This window comes from Moschus berezovskii, chromosome 18, assembly GCF_049115385.1.
Source record: "Moschus berezovskii isolate FMDL1 chromosome 18, NW_MosBer_1.0, whole genome shotgun sequence".
Taxonomy (NCBI): Eukaryota; Metazoa; Chordata; class Mammalia; order Artiodactyla; family Moschidae; genus Moschus; species Moschus berezovskii.
Window position 1 is genome coordinate 3,548,088 of NC_142477.1, and position 12,540 is coordinate 3,560,627.

At 37.8% G+C, this 12,540-nt stretch overlaps 1 pseudogene; it reads right to left on the bottom strand.

The window, feature by feature from the left end:
• Positions 1-4,333: 4,333 nt before the first annotated feature.
• On the bottom strand, positions 4,334-12,540 carry LOC148774945 (olfactory receptor 10AG1-like; annotated as a pseudogene).

Consider the following 12,540-nt stretch of genomic DNA (forward strand, 5'->3'; position numbering starts at 1 on the left):
AATCACATCACACCAGGCCTCCCTGTCCATCACCAACTCCCGGAGTTCACTCAAACTCATGTCCATCGAGTCGGTGATGCCATCCAGCCATCTCATTCTCTGTCGTCCCCGTCTCCTCCTGCCTCCAAACCCTCCCAGCAACAGAGTCTTTTCAAGTGAGTCAACTCGTCGCATGAGGTGGCCAAAGATTTGGAGTTTCGGCTTTAGCATCAGTCCTTCCAATGAACACCCAGGACTGATCTCCTTTAGAATGGACTGGTTGGATCTCCTTGCAGGCCAAGGGACTCTCCAGAGTCTTCTCCAGCACCACAGTTCAAAAGCATCAATTCTTCGGCGATCAGCTTTCTTCACAGTCCAACTCTCACATCCATACATAACCATGCAATATAAAATAGTCTTAGGGATACATATAGTTAATTTTTTAAAATGAGATATTTTTCTGTTGTATTTTCAATGTCTTTTTACCTTTGACATTCTGCATATTTAGCTGTTTTATTGTAAAACAAAATTCATCAGCTAACCACTCAATATTTTTGAATGGTATTTAATTTTTAAAAACTGTATATATCAATATAGTGTCTACAAATCCAGCATTCATAATTTTTATTCAGATTTTTCTGCGCAAAGAGTTCTAAGCTGGTCTTCCTGTCCAGGAACTCTCATAAGGGTAAGAGGCAGGTTCATCTAGCATTTATATTCATTAAAGCATTCAAACTAGAAAACTAGAATGTTCACCTGTTACACACTTATTGTAAGAAATACATCCACCACAATAGCTATCTCAGAGACTCCTAAATTGCAAAGGACTTCAATAATTGCAACAATTCTGCTGAATACCTTTAATTAATTGCTTTTTGGTGTTTTTTTTTTTTTTTGCCCCTATGTGAGTGTTAGTTCATGTGTGTGAAAGCTTTAGGTTGAGATTGTCCATCTTTAAGTCATCTTTTTTCTTTGCTATATCTAGATTTTAAGCATTTGATCATCAGTGTATCTTTGTATGAAATGTGTATTATGTTTCTTCCACAAAAAGTGATTTACTAACTTCTTGAATTAATGATTAAAATGAACCAAGTTGCTTACTTTGTCAAAATAGTCCTCAACGTGTAAGCAAGGGTACTTACCCAAAATTCAAACTGGCCACCCTTCCCTCCTGGTCTAGCTCAGCCATGCCTTCTCTGCATATATGTCTGTGTGTGAGTGTGTGTCTATTTAGAAATTGCACTCTTTTCACTTTTGTAAAATATCAAGTTATTTCATTATTTTCAGTATCTCACACATAGCTCTCATGGTATGTGTTAATTAATTTGGATGTCCACGGAAACAGTCACTGCAAAGCAGAGGCACACCTATATCCATATCTAAGTGTTTTAAGTCATAATGAATGATCAACATTTCAGCTACAGAAACGTAGACACACATGGGGCAGAAGCAACAGTCCATCAAAGATGTGGGCTTGCCGAGGAATTCTGTGACTTAGAAAAAGAAAGCTAATAACATTTCTCTATTTAATTCAGTGTAGAGTATATTACTGGAACACTGATTAATTTTTTTTTTAAATTAATTCCCAATCTTTTTAGGCTGACTCCCATCATGCACCTACGTTCAGAAAATCCCACCTGCTTGATTCTCTCTATTGTCTCTGGTCTTTATGTAAGGTCTTCTCTTCTTTGGTCCTGTCTCTCAATTCTTCCTACTATTCAAGTAGGGTAGTACATTTGAAAATAATACTGAATCTAAGGTGCCAAAAAAAAAAAAAGCCAGAAAAATCAAGAATAACAGAATTTGATATTGAGAATGGTGTTCCACATTTACTGAAATCCTTTTTAGCTTTGACTTTTTTTTTTTTTGTCAAATGGAACATTTTGTTAATAATCAATGGAATTATCAATGCAAAATCATTGATAATGTAAGACATATTGCAATTATTCAAGTCCCATCCAAATTATACTTAATCTGAACTCAACCTCATCAAATATGCTTTTCTCAAATCTCATAGCATAGCTGCTGGTTTCTGACTTCTGGAAACCTTTAGATGCTTTTATTTCTACAACTCAGGAAGAAAAATACTAAATGATCCAGCATACATAGCCACTTTTGTACTTGCTCAAATAATTTATGTTTCTTTTTCTGGCCTTTCCACTGAAATGTTTATCTTTGGTGTGAGATTTATTATTAATATATACACCATCTTCAAAATGTATTCAGTTCAGTTCAGTTCAGTCGCTCAGTCGTGTCTTACTCTTTGCGACCCCATGAATTGCAGCACGCCAGGCGTCCCTGTCCATCACCAACTCCCGGAGTTCACTCAAACTCATGTCCATTGAGTCGGAGATGCCATCCAGCCATCTCATCCTCTGTTATCCCCTTCTCCTCCTGCCCCCAATCCCTCCCAGCATTAGAGTATAGGCAAGTTTTAAAAAATCAAATTGGAGACAGGAAATAAAAATCTAGAATTTGTGACTATAATTCAGCATCCTGTATCATTAGGATAAGCATGTAAATATAAAAATGAAAGCATTTCAATGTCTCATTATTATTTTCCATTTCATTTACTATAAAATTTAAATTTAACAAATATAGAGTCTCTTTAATAATACGATGCAAACCCATTTTAGGAAAGTTCATTTATTATTTTTCTCTTTGCTGCTGCTGCTGCTAAGTCACTTCAGTCGTGTCCGACTCTGTGTGACCCCATAGACGGAAGCCCATCAGGCTCCCCCGTCCCTGGGGTTCTCCAGGCAAGAACACTGGAGTGGGTTGCCATTTCCTTCTCCAATGAATGAAAGTGAAAAGTGAAAGTGAAGTCGCTCAGTCGTGTCTGACTCTTAGCTACCCTGTGGACTGCAGCCCACTAGGCTCCTCCATCCGTGGGATTTTCCAGGCAAGAGTAATGGAGTGGGATGCCATTGCCTTCTCTGAAACTAAAACTGGAGAATGGAATAATTTTCAAAAGAATTGTAGCAGAAGTTCTCAGGGACGGCTACACCAAATCATCTCTTAATGTTGCTGAATTTGAGGATGGAATTGGGAAGATGGGCATTAATAATCCTAGTAAAATATGTTCACTTTCCTTGATTATATCAGTCAATGATTTAAAATTTTCAACACTAAAGGAGGGGATAAAGACATGGAAAGTGAGTCCAGACACACTAATGTAATGCAATTGTATGGACTGTGGGTAATTCTGAAAACAACTTCTAAAACTTTTCTTCACCTTTATATCCATATATATTTTCGTTTAAAAATTCAAATTGACATAGATTTAGCAGTTAGAATGCAGTTATGTAATGGATGAAATAATGCAAAGCAAATTATTTTGGATCAAATTTGCTAAGTAGAATATGCAAATATGTCCAAAGTAAACCAGTTAAGATGAGTAGGAAGGTACTGTTTTAACATGCACTTAGGAAGAGAACAAAGTCTATGAATGCTATTTTTTTGGTTTTATGATTGGAGTAATTTCATGTGAGTTTATAGTAGATAAGCAAATGTGCTCCCAATACTATTAGCTCTCTGAAAAATCTAGATATTTTTTGCTAGCAGTAGGATGTTGGCACTAGCAATATTCATTTACCCATTCACTCATTCAATCCCTCCTTCAAACATCCAGTTTTCAACTGCTAGTGGTCATTTTCTGTGCTATAGAATCAAAGAATGCCAACAAATACAAGTGTGGAGATACAGATAATTATTTAGATAAGTAAACATATATTTTCCAGCATATTTAAGCCAAAAAATGTAACTGATTCAATTCTGTTTTAATTTTTTTCAATATGTAAATTACTATGTAATTCATGAGGAAGGATTATTCTTATGCATGGAGGATTGATGACTCATTTGTCTGGTATATATCCAAGCCCAGTAAATTGTGGATTTGTCTTTTAAAGTATTCATAAGTACACCTGAGAAAAGAAGTGGTGAGTCCTTTGGACTGCAAGGAGATCCAACCAGTCCATTCTAAAGGAGATGAGTCTTGGGTGTTCATTGGAAGGACTAATGCTAAAGCTGAAACTCCAATACTTTGGCCACTTCATGCGAAGAGTTGACTCACTGGAAAAGAGTCTGATGCTGGGGGGGATTGGGGGCAGGAGGAGAAGGGGATTACAGAGAATAAGATGGCATCACAGACTCGATGGACGTGAATTTGAGTGAACTCCGGGAGTTGGTGATGGACAGGGAGGCCTGGCATGCTGTGATTCTTGGGGTCTCAAAGAGTCGGACACGACTAAGTGACTGAACTGAACTGAACTCCTTAAAAAGGGAAGATAGAAGCTGAAAATCTTTCTCTGTTAACTGTTTAGCAAGCAAAACATTTATAATTAAAATCACCAAATTATTTTTTGAGCAATAATTTTCTCAGAGCTGTAATCACATCCTTGCTCTGAAGGCTGTGTATCATGTGTTGAACATCGGAGTCACCATAGTGTAGAACAGAGAGAACAGTTCGTCAGTTCCTGCAGAATGACTGGATTTTGGTCTTGAGTAGGTAATGTCAGCAGATCCGAAGAATAAAAGCACAACCATCAGGTGAGAAGAGCATGTGGAGAAGGCTTTAGCCTGTCCTCTGGCTGTTGGTGACCTCAGAATAGTGGAAATGATTTGGCTATAGGAGGCAAGGATCAACATAAAAGGTACAGCAACAAACAACAGAGCTGCTGCATAGACTGAGAGCTCATGTGCAAAAGTGTCTTCGCAAGCCAGCTTTAGAATGGGCGGAATGTCACAGGAGAAGTGGTTAATCTCTTTCGAATGACAGAAACACAGAAAGAAGATCTGGCACATTTGCCCTATCTTCACTGGGATTCCACTGACCCAGGAGCCCACAGCCAGCCGGAGGCATACCTTTGGGGTGATGGCCAGGGGTAGTGCAGAGGGTCACAGATGGCCACACAGCGGTTGTAGGCCATCACCACCAGGAGGAAACGCTCAGTGGCTCCAAGGATAAGGAAGAAGCACATTTGGGCAGCACAGTCCAGCACAGAAATGCTTCTGTCCTGAGTCCAAAGGTTCACCAGAATCCTAGGAGAGTAATGGACACGTAACAGATTTCCAAGGAGGGTAAACTTGCCAGGAAAAATACATGGGTTTGTGCAGTGCAGGGTCAAGCCTAGTTAGTATTATTATAAGACTGTTTCCAATAAAGATTATTATGTAAATAATGGAGAACACCCCAAAGAATAGCCCTTGAAGGTTTGGAAGTTCAGAAAACCCCAGGAGTACAAATTGTATCACTGTGGACATGTTGTCTTCTGCTTCTTCTCTTCATATTTCATCTGTGGTAATGATCCAATCAAAGATACTGTTATTCTGTTATTTCACTTTCTTTGGCTTTTGTTTCCTTATCTATATAAAAGATGGTACAACATTCATTTTTTCCAATTCCATTAGAAAACAAGCCTATAATTTCTAAGTGTCTAACAGTTTGTGAATTACATTTTTCATCATTATTAAATTAATTTGTAAGAAAAGTTATCCATTTAAACTTTATTTTCTGCCATGAATTATCACTTTTTCTGAAGATATGTGATTATAATTTTGCTCTTCATCTGAAAGCTCAAAAATGCAAAAATTTGAGTTAAATTCATTTACATAGTTATTTTGCTCTTTCAGCCTGTGTTTTTCTCTTCACCTCTCAATTCTGTGTTTAATTATTATCAATTGAAAGTTAATTTGATTGCATGGTGAAATACATTGTAAGTGACCTAAAATAGTTTTAGGGATGAATATAGTTCATCTTTAAAGTGTTGGTTTTCCTGTGGTATTTCCAAAGTCTTGTTTGGCACTGGCATTCTACATATTTCATTTTTTTCTTATAAATAAAATTGATGAGCTGACTATATAATATTATGGGATATTGCTAGTTTTCAAACATGTGTATTTCAGTGTAAAGTCCATAAATCAGTAGTGATAAGTTCTATTCAGATTTCTCCATTGAGAAAAAAGGAATTTTAAGCTATTCTTTTGGCCCAGGAACACTCCAGACGTAAGAGGCAAATATATCCAGGTTTATGTCCATGAAAGCAGTGCTAGCTAGAATGTTCACCTGTCACTTACTGACTGCATGAGACACCTTGCACAACTCATCTGTGAGATCTTCCTAAATTACCCACATCCTCAGCAATTCTTGTTTTATTGATGATCCCATTCAACTTATTCATTCTTTCTTTTTTGCATGTGTTTTTGTTAGTCATGTATGTGACTGAGATAGGTTGAGATTTCCCATCTTTTTTGCATTTTTCTTTGTATTTTAACTATATTGCTAGCTTTTTTTGGTGTTTCTGTAGATCTTTTTTGGCAATGCATAATATAATTCTTCCACTAAATGTGATTCATTAACTTCTAGAATACATTAAAGATGAATCAATTTGATTGCTTCTTTGGAATTTCCCCCAAGGTATAAGAACCCAGATACTCAGTCAGTAGAGCATCAGACTTTTAATCTGAGGGTCCAGGGTTCAAGTCCCTGTTCAGGCGGAGGTTATTTTGGGCTTCCCCGATAGCTCAGCTGGTAAAGAATCTCTCTGCAATGCAGGAGACCCCGATTTGATCCTGGTTGGGAAGATGCCCTGGAGAAGGGAAAGGCTACCCACTCCAGTATTCTAGCCTGGAGAATTCCATGGACTGTATAGTCTGTGGGGTCACAAAGAGCCAGACACAACTAGAGACTTTCATTTCACTTCACTTCACTTACAAAGTATAAACATGGATTCCCACTGAAAAGGTAAATCTCTCCTTCCTCTCTTTCCTGTTAGAGATCAAGCATACTTTTCGTGGGGCGTGCATGTGTGTATATTTAGAAATTATACTCTTTTTACTCATTCTTGCAGAAGTAGTAAATTGCTTCATTGTTTTCAGCATGTTATACATGTATTTTTCATATTATGTGCTAACTTATTTAGCCATTCCCCGGTGGCTCAGATGTTAAAGAATCTGCCTACAGTGCAGGAGACCCCAGTTCGATCCCTGGGTTGGGAAGATCCTCTGGAGAAGGAAATGGCTACCCACTCCAGTATTCTGGCCTGGAGAATCCCACAGACAGAGGAGCCTGGTGGACTACAGTCCATGGGGTCACAAAGAGTCAGACACGACTGAGCGATTAACACTTTTGGTTAACTTATGAAAGCCAATAGAAAATAAGTCACTGAAAATAAGATGCACAACTAAATACATATTCTAAGGATATTAAGTGAGGACAAAAGTCAAGATTTCTGCTGCAAGGGGAACACATGTACACCCGGGGCAGATTCATGTCAATGTATGACAAAACCAACAAATATAATATTGTAAAGTAACTAGCCTCCAATTAAATAAATACATAAATAAATAAAAATGTAGACAGACATGGGGTAGAACCAATAGTCCATACAAAAGCAAGAATACTGGGGTGGGTTGCCATTCCCTTCTCAGGGGATTTTCCCTACCCAGATGTCAAACCCAGATCTTCTGCATGGCAGGCAGATTCTTAATCATCTGAGCCATCTGGGAAGCCATACACTATTTATATATGTACTATCTACAATATCTTAAACTACACATTACAGTACTAAAGATATTCAAACTTTTTCCATTATCATACAATTTTGTCAATAAAAATGTCATTGGCAGAAATGCAAAAATGCTATGCTGCTGCTGCTGCTGCTAAGTCGCTTCAGTCGTGTCCGACTCTGTGCGACCCCATAGACGGAAGCCCACCAGGCTCCCCCTTCCCTGGGATTCTCCAGGCAAGAACACTGGAGTGGGTTGCCATTTCCTTCTCCAACGCATGAAAGGAAAAAGTGAAATTGAAGTCGCTCAGTCGTGTCCGACTCTTTGCGACCCCATGGACTGCAGCCTACCAGGCTCCTCCATCCATGGGACTCTCCAGGCAAGAGTACTGGAGTGGGGTGCCATTGCCTTCTCCAAAAAAATGCTATAATGAGTCTTTTAAATTGTCAGAAGCTAGTGGCTGACAGATGCATCATATATGAGTCTATGAAATCATGCCTCCTTTTTTCAATACCTTGTCCCAACACCGTTACCAAATTTTATTCACATACTTAAATCAATGTAGAGTGTAGTATTTGGATACTGATTAAAATTGCTTGCTGAATGAATCATCAGTCTTTTAGCAAGCAGCATGCACCTACATTTGATTGGTGCATCCATTTCCTGCAGAAAGTGCCATTTGTTTTATTCTTTTTATTGTATCTGCTGTTTATGTATGTAAGGTTTTCTCTCATTTTTTAATCCCCTTTGTAAATTATTCCTTGATGTTCAGGTAGGATAGTGCATTTGAAAAGCATACTGAAACTGAGATGCCAAAGAAAAGCCAGAAAAAGTAAGAAAGCAAAACTTAATATCAAGAATGGAGTGTTCCACATTTATTAAAATATTTTTGTCTCAACTTTTTATCTGTCAAATGGAAACTTTTTATGAATAGTAAATAGAATTGTCAGTATAAAACCATTTCTAAAGTAAGAAATATTATAATTATTCAAATTCTATACAAACTGTACTTATATTCTAAACTCAATCTCACGTTCAAAGATTTCCTCAAATCTTGTGACATATTTTTTGGTTTCTCTGACTCCTGAAAACTGTCAATGCTTCTCTTTATACAATTCAAAGAGAAAATCACTATATAATTCATCAAAATAGAGCCACTTTCGTTTTTGTTAAAATAATTCATGTTTATTTTTCTGGTATTTCCACTGAAATGACAATTTTCTTTGATGTAGGGATTATGATAGCATGTAAATCAGGTATATCACAATTCATTTAATACTGTTTAGAGCAAGTTTATGAAACCAATTTGAAATAGGAAATGAAAACCTAAAATTGGTGAATGCAGTCTGAAGCTTGCTTCCTTTAGGATAAAAAAGAAAACAGGCCAATATTACTTTAATATTTTCTCATTCATTTGCATAGAATTTAATTTTAACAAACAAATGATTCCCTTGGTATTGGATGAGAACACATTTTAATAACTCCTTTTACTGTCGTACAACTTAGTTAAATAATTTAAAAAATTTTTGTGATATATCCTGATTTAATACTACATGCAAACTACTTAAACATATGCTTACTATGTAGTAATCACTTAATAAATCTTAATACTTAAGATGACTGATGATAATGATAATAAGGTTGCAATCTTTGATATTTTGGCCAAATATATTACAAGACATTTCCTGGTGGCTCAGTGGTAAAGAATCTGCCTGGAATGTAAGAGATGAGAGATGTGGGTTCAGTCCCTGGGGCAGAAAGATCTCCTACAGAAGGGCATGGCAATCCACTCCAGTACTCTTGCCTGGAGAATCCCAAGGACAGAGGAGACTGGTGGACCACAGTCCATAGGTTCCCAAAGAGTCAGACGACTGAAGCGACTGAGTGCACACATGCATATTACAAAGTACTCTGTGATTTCTCACTCGATAATATAATGATAAGAATCAGAAAAGTAAAAAGATCATTTGAATCAGGGTTTTCTAAATTAATTAGCAGTAAGAAGAAATAACTGAACTGAAGAAGAAAGGATCTATTTTTAATTCTTCTGAAATGAATGCATTTTTTGCTGATTCTAAATCTACATAGATATTTGTAAAGCTAAATTTGCTATTGGAAAAAATGATTCATGCTTACCTGTTTGAACTGAAGCTAAATGCAATGCTTACCTTTATAGATAGAGTTAAAAGAGAAAAAAGTGAGACTTTTTTGTTTTGGCAATTAGGCAATTTATATTTATTTGGAACAGAGGCTAACCACAGTCTATAATATATTCCTTGTCATAAAAATTAGTGCTCTTTAAATAGAAAATATTCTTTACCCTTCAGTTCAGTTCAGTTCAGACGTTCAGTCGTGTCCGACTCTGTGACCTGATGAATCACAGCACGCCAGGCCTCCCTGTCCACTACCAAATCCCAGAGTTCACTCAAACTCATGTCCATCGAGTCGGTGATGCCATCCAGCCATCTCATTCTCTATCGTCCCCTTCTCCTCCTGCCCCCAATTCCTCCCAGCATCAGACTCTTTTCCAGTGAGTCAACTCTTCATATGAGGTGGCCAAAGTATTTCAGTTTCAGCTTTAGCATCAGTCCTTCCAATGAACACCCAGGACGAATCTCCTTTAGAATGGACTGGTTGGATCTCCTTGCAGTCCAAGAGACTCTCAAGAGTCTTCTCCAACACCACATTTCAAAAGCATCAATTCTTCGGCGATCAGCTTTCTTCACAGTCTAACTCTCACATCCACACATGACCACGGGAAAAACCATAGCCTTGACTAGACGGACTTTGTTGGCAAGTAATTTCTCTGCTTTTTAATATGCTGTCTAAAGGAAATGGCAACCCACTCCAGTATTCTTGCCTGGAGAATACCAAGGACAGAGGAGCCTGTTGGGCTGCTGTCTATGGGGTCGCACAGAGTCGGACACGACTGATGCAACTTAGCAGCAGCAGCAGGTTGGTCATAACTTGGGATCAGCTTATTCCCCATGTCACTTCTTAATTAAACTAAACCTTTCTGTCTGACACTGGAGGAGTTTGGTACGACAACCAAAATCATATCTGTCCATATGATTCCTTAAAATTTTCGACCTCTTTTCCTGTATTTTGTGATTATTAAGAAATGGAAGTGTTGTAAAAATCAGAAAATTATTATTACATATTACTGACTCTATAAAATAAAAATAAAGATGTTCTAAAAAAGATTTAAGTGAATAATGTCTTGAAGAGAATTGTCTTTGTCATTAAAAATTCAAAAGTAAGAAATCTATAAGACTTGGGACAATTAGATCATGTTCAACAAGAATTTTCCATCTCCACATTCACACTAAGCAGGTAAATCTCACCGTCTCCTAGACTACAGAAAGGGGAGTAAGGGGAAGGGGACACACACTCATTCCTTTTCAGTGTACATGCTGAAAGCAGGAGCCCAGTGGGCTACAGTCCAGAGTGTCGCACAGACAACTAAGCATGTACACATATAAGCAGGAATAAATAGACTTGTATAAAGAATAATGAAAAGAGAGTTAGAGCAACAAATTTTAGAAATATTTTGTCCAGGATTTGAGAGATATCACTATTGAAGGTTTATATGTTATGTAACTTTTCAAGTATTTGGTGGTCTTCCTCTTATTGATCTACATTTTTACTTAATATAAATGCAACATATCACAATATATGAGATGGAGCCAAAGCAGTAGTTAAATACAATATTATAGTACTGAACACTTAGAATATTAAAATAGCATCTTAAGTCAATAAATTAAATTTTCACCACAATAAATTCTAAAAGTCATAGTAAAATAAATCCAAATCAAACAGAAGGAACAAAAAACAAAAATAATAGAAATCACTCAGTTCAGTGCATTTCAGTCGCTCAGTTTTGTCCAACTCTTTGCGCCTCCATGAATGACAGCACACCAGGCCTCCCTGTTTATCACCGACTCCTGGAGTTCACTCAAACTCATGTCCATCGAGTCGGTGATGCTATCCAGCCATCTCATTCTCTGTCGTCCTCTTCTCTTCCTGCCCCCAATCCCTCCCAGCATCAGAGTCTTTTCCAGTGAGTCAACTCGTCGCATGAGGTGGCCAAAGGATTGGAGTTTTAGCTTTAGCATCAATCCAATGAACACCCAGGAATGATCTCCCTTAGAATGGACAAGTTAGATATCCTTACAGTCAAGGGACTATCAAGAGTCCTCTCCAGCACCACAGTTTTAAAGCATCAATTCTTCGGCCATCAGCTTTCTTCACAGTCCAACTCTCACATCCAAACATGACCACTGGAAAAACCATAGCCTTGACTAGACAGACCTTGGTTGGCAAAGTAATGTCTCTGCTTTTTAATATGCTATCTAGGCTGGTCATAACTTTCCTTCCAAGGAATAAGCGTCTTTCAATTTCATGGCTGCAATCAGCATCCGCAGTGATTTTGGAGCCCCCCCCCCCCAAATAAAGTCTGACACTGTTTCCACTGTTTCCCCGTCTATTTCCTATGAAGTGATGGGACCAGATACCATGATCTTAGTTTTCTGGATGTTGAGCTTTAAGCCAACTTTTTCACTCTCCTCTTTCTCTTTCATCAAGAGGCTTTTTTAAGTTCCTCTTCACTTTCTGCCATAAGGGTGGTGTCATCTGCTTATCTGAGGTTATTGATATTTCTCCCTGCAATCTTGATTTCAGCTTGTGCTTCTTCCAGCCCAGTGTTCCTCATGATGTACTCTGCATATAATATAAATAGGCAGGGTGACAGTATTCATTGTTGACATACTCCTTTTCCAATTTGGAACCAGTCTGTTGATCCATGACCGGTTCTAAGTGTTCCTTCCTGACCTGCATAGAGATATCTCATGAGGCAGGTAAGGTGGTCTGGTATTCCCATCTGTTTCAGAATGTTCCACAGTTTATTGTGATCCACAGAGTCAAAGGATTTGGCATAGTCGATGAAGCAGAAATAGATGTTTTTCTGTAACTCTCTTGCTTTCTCCATGATCCAGCAGATATTGGCAATTTGATTTCTGGTTCCTCTTCCTTTCTAAAACCAGCTTGAACATCTGG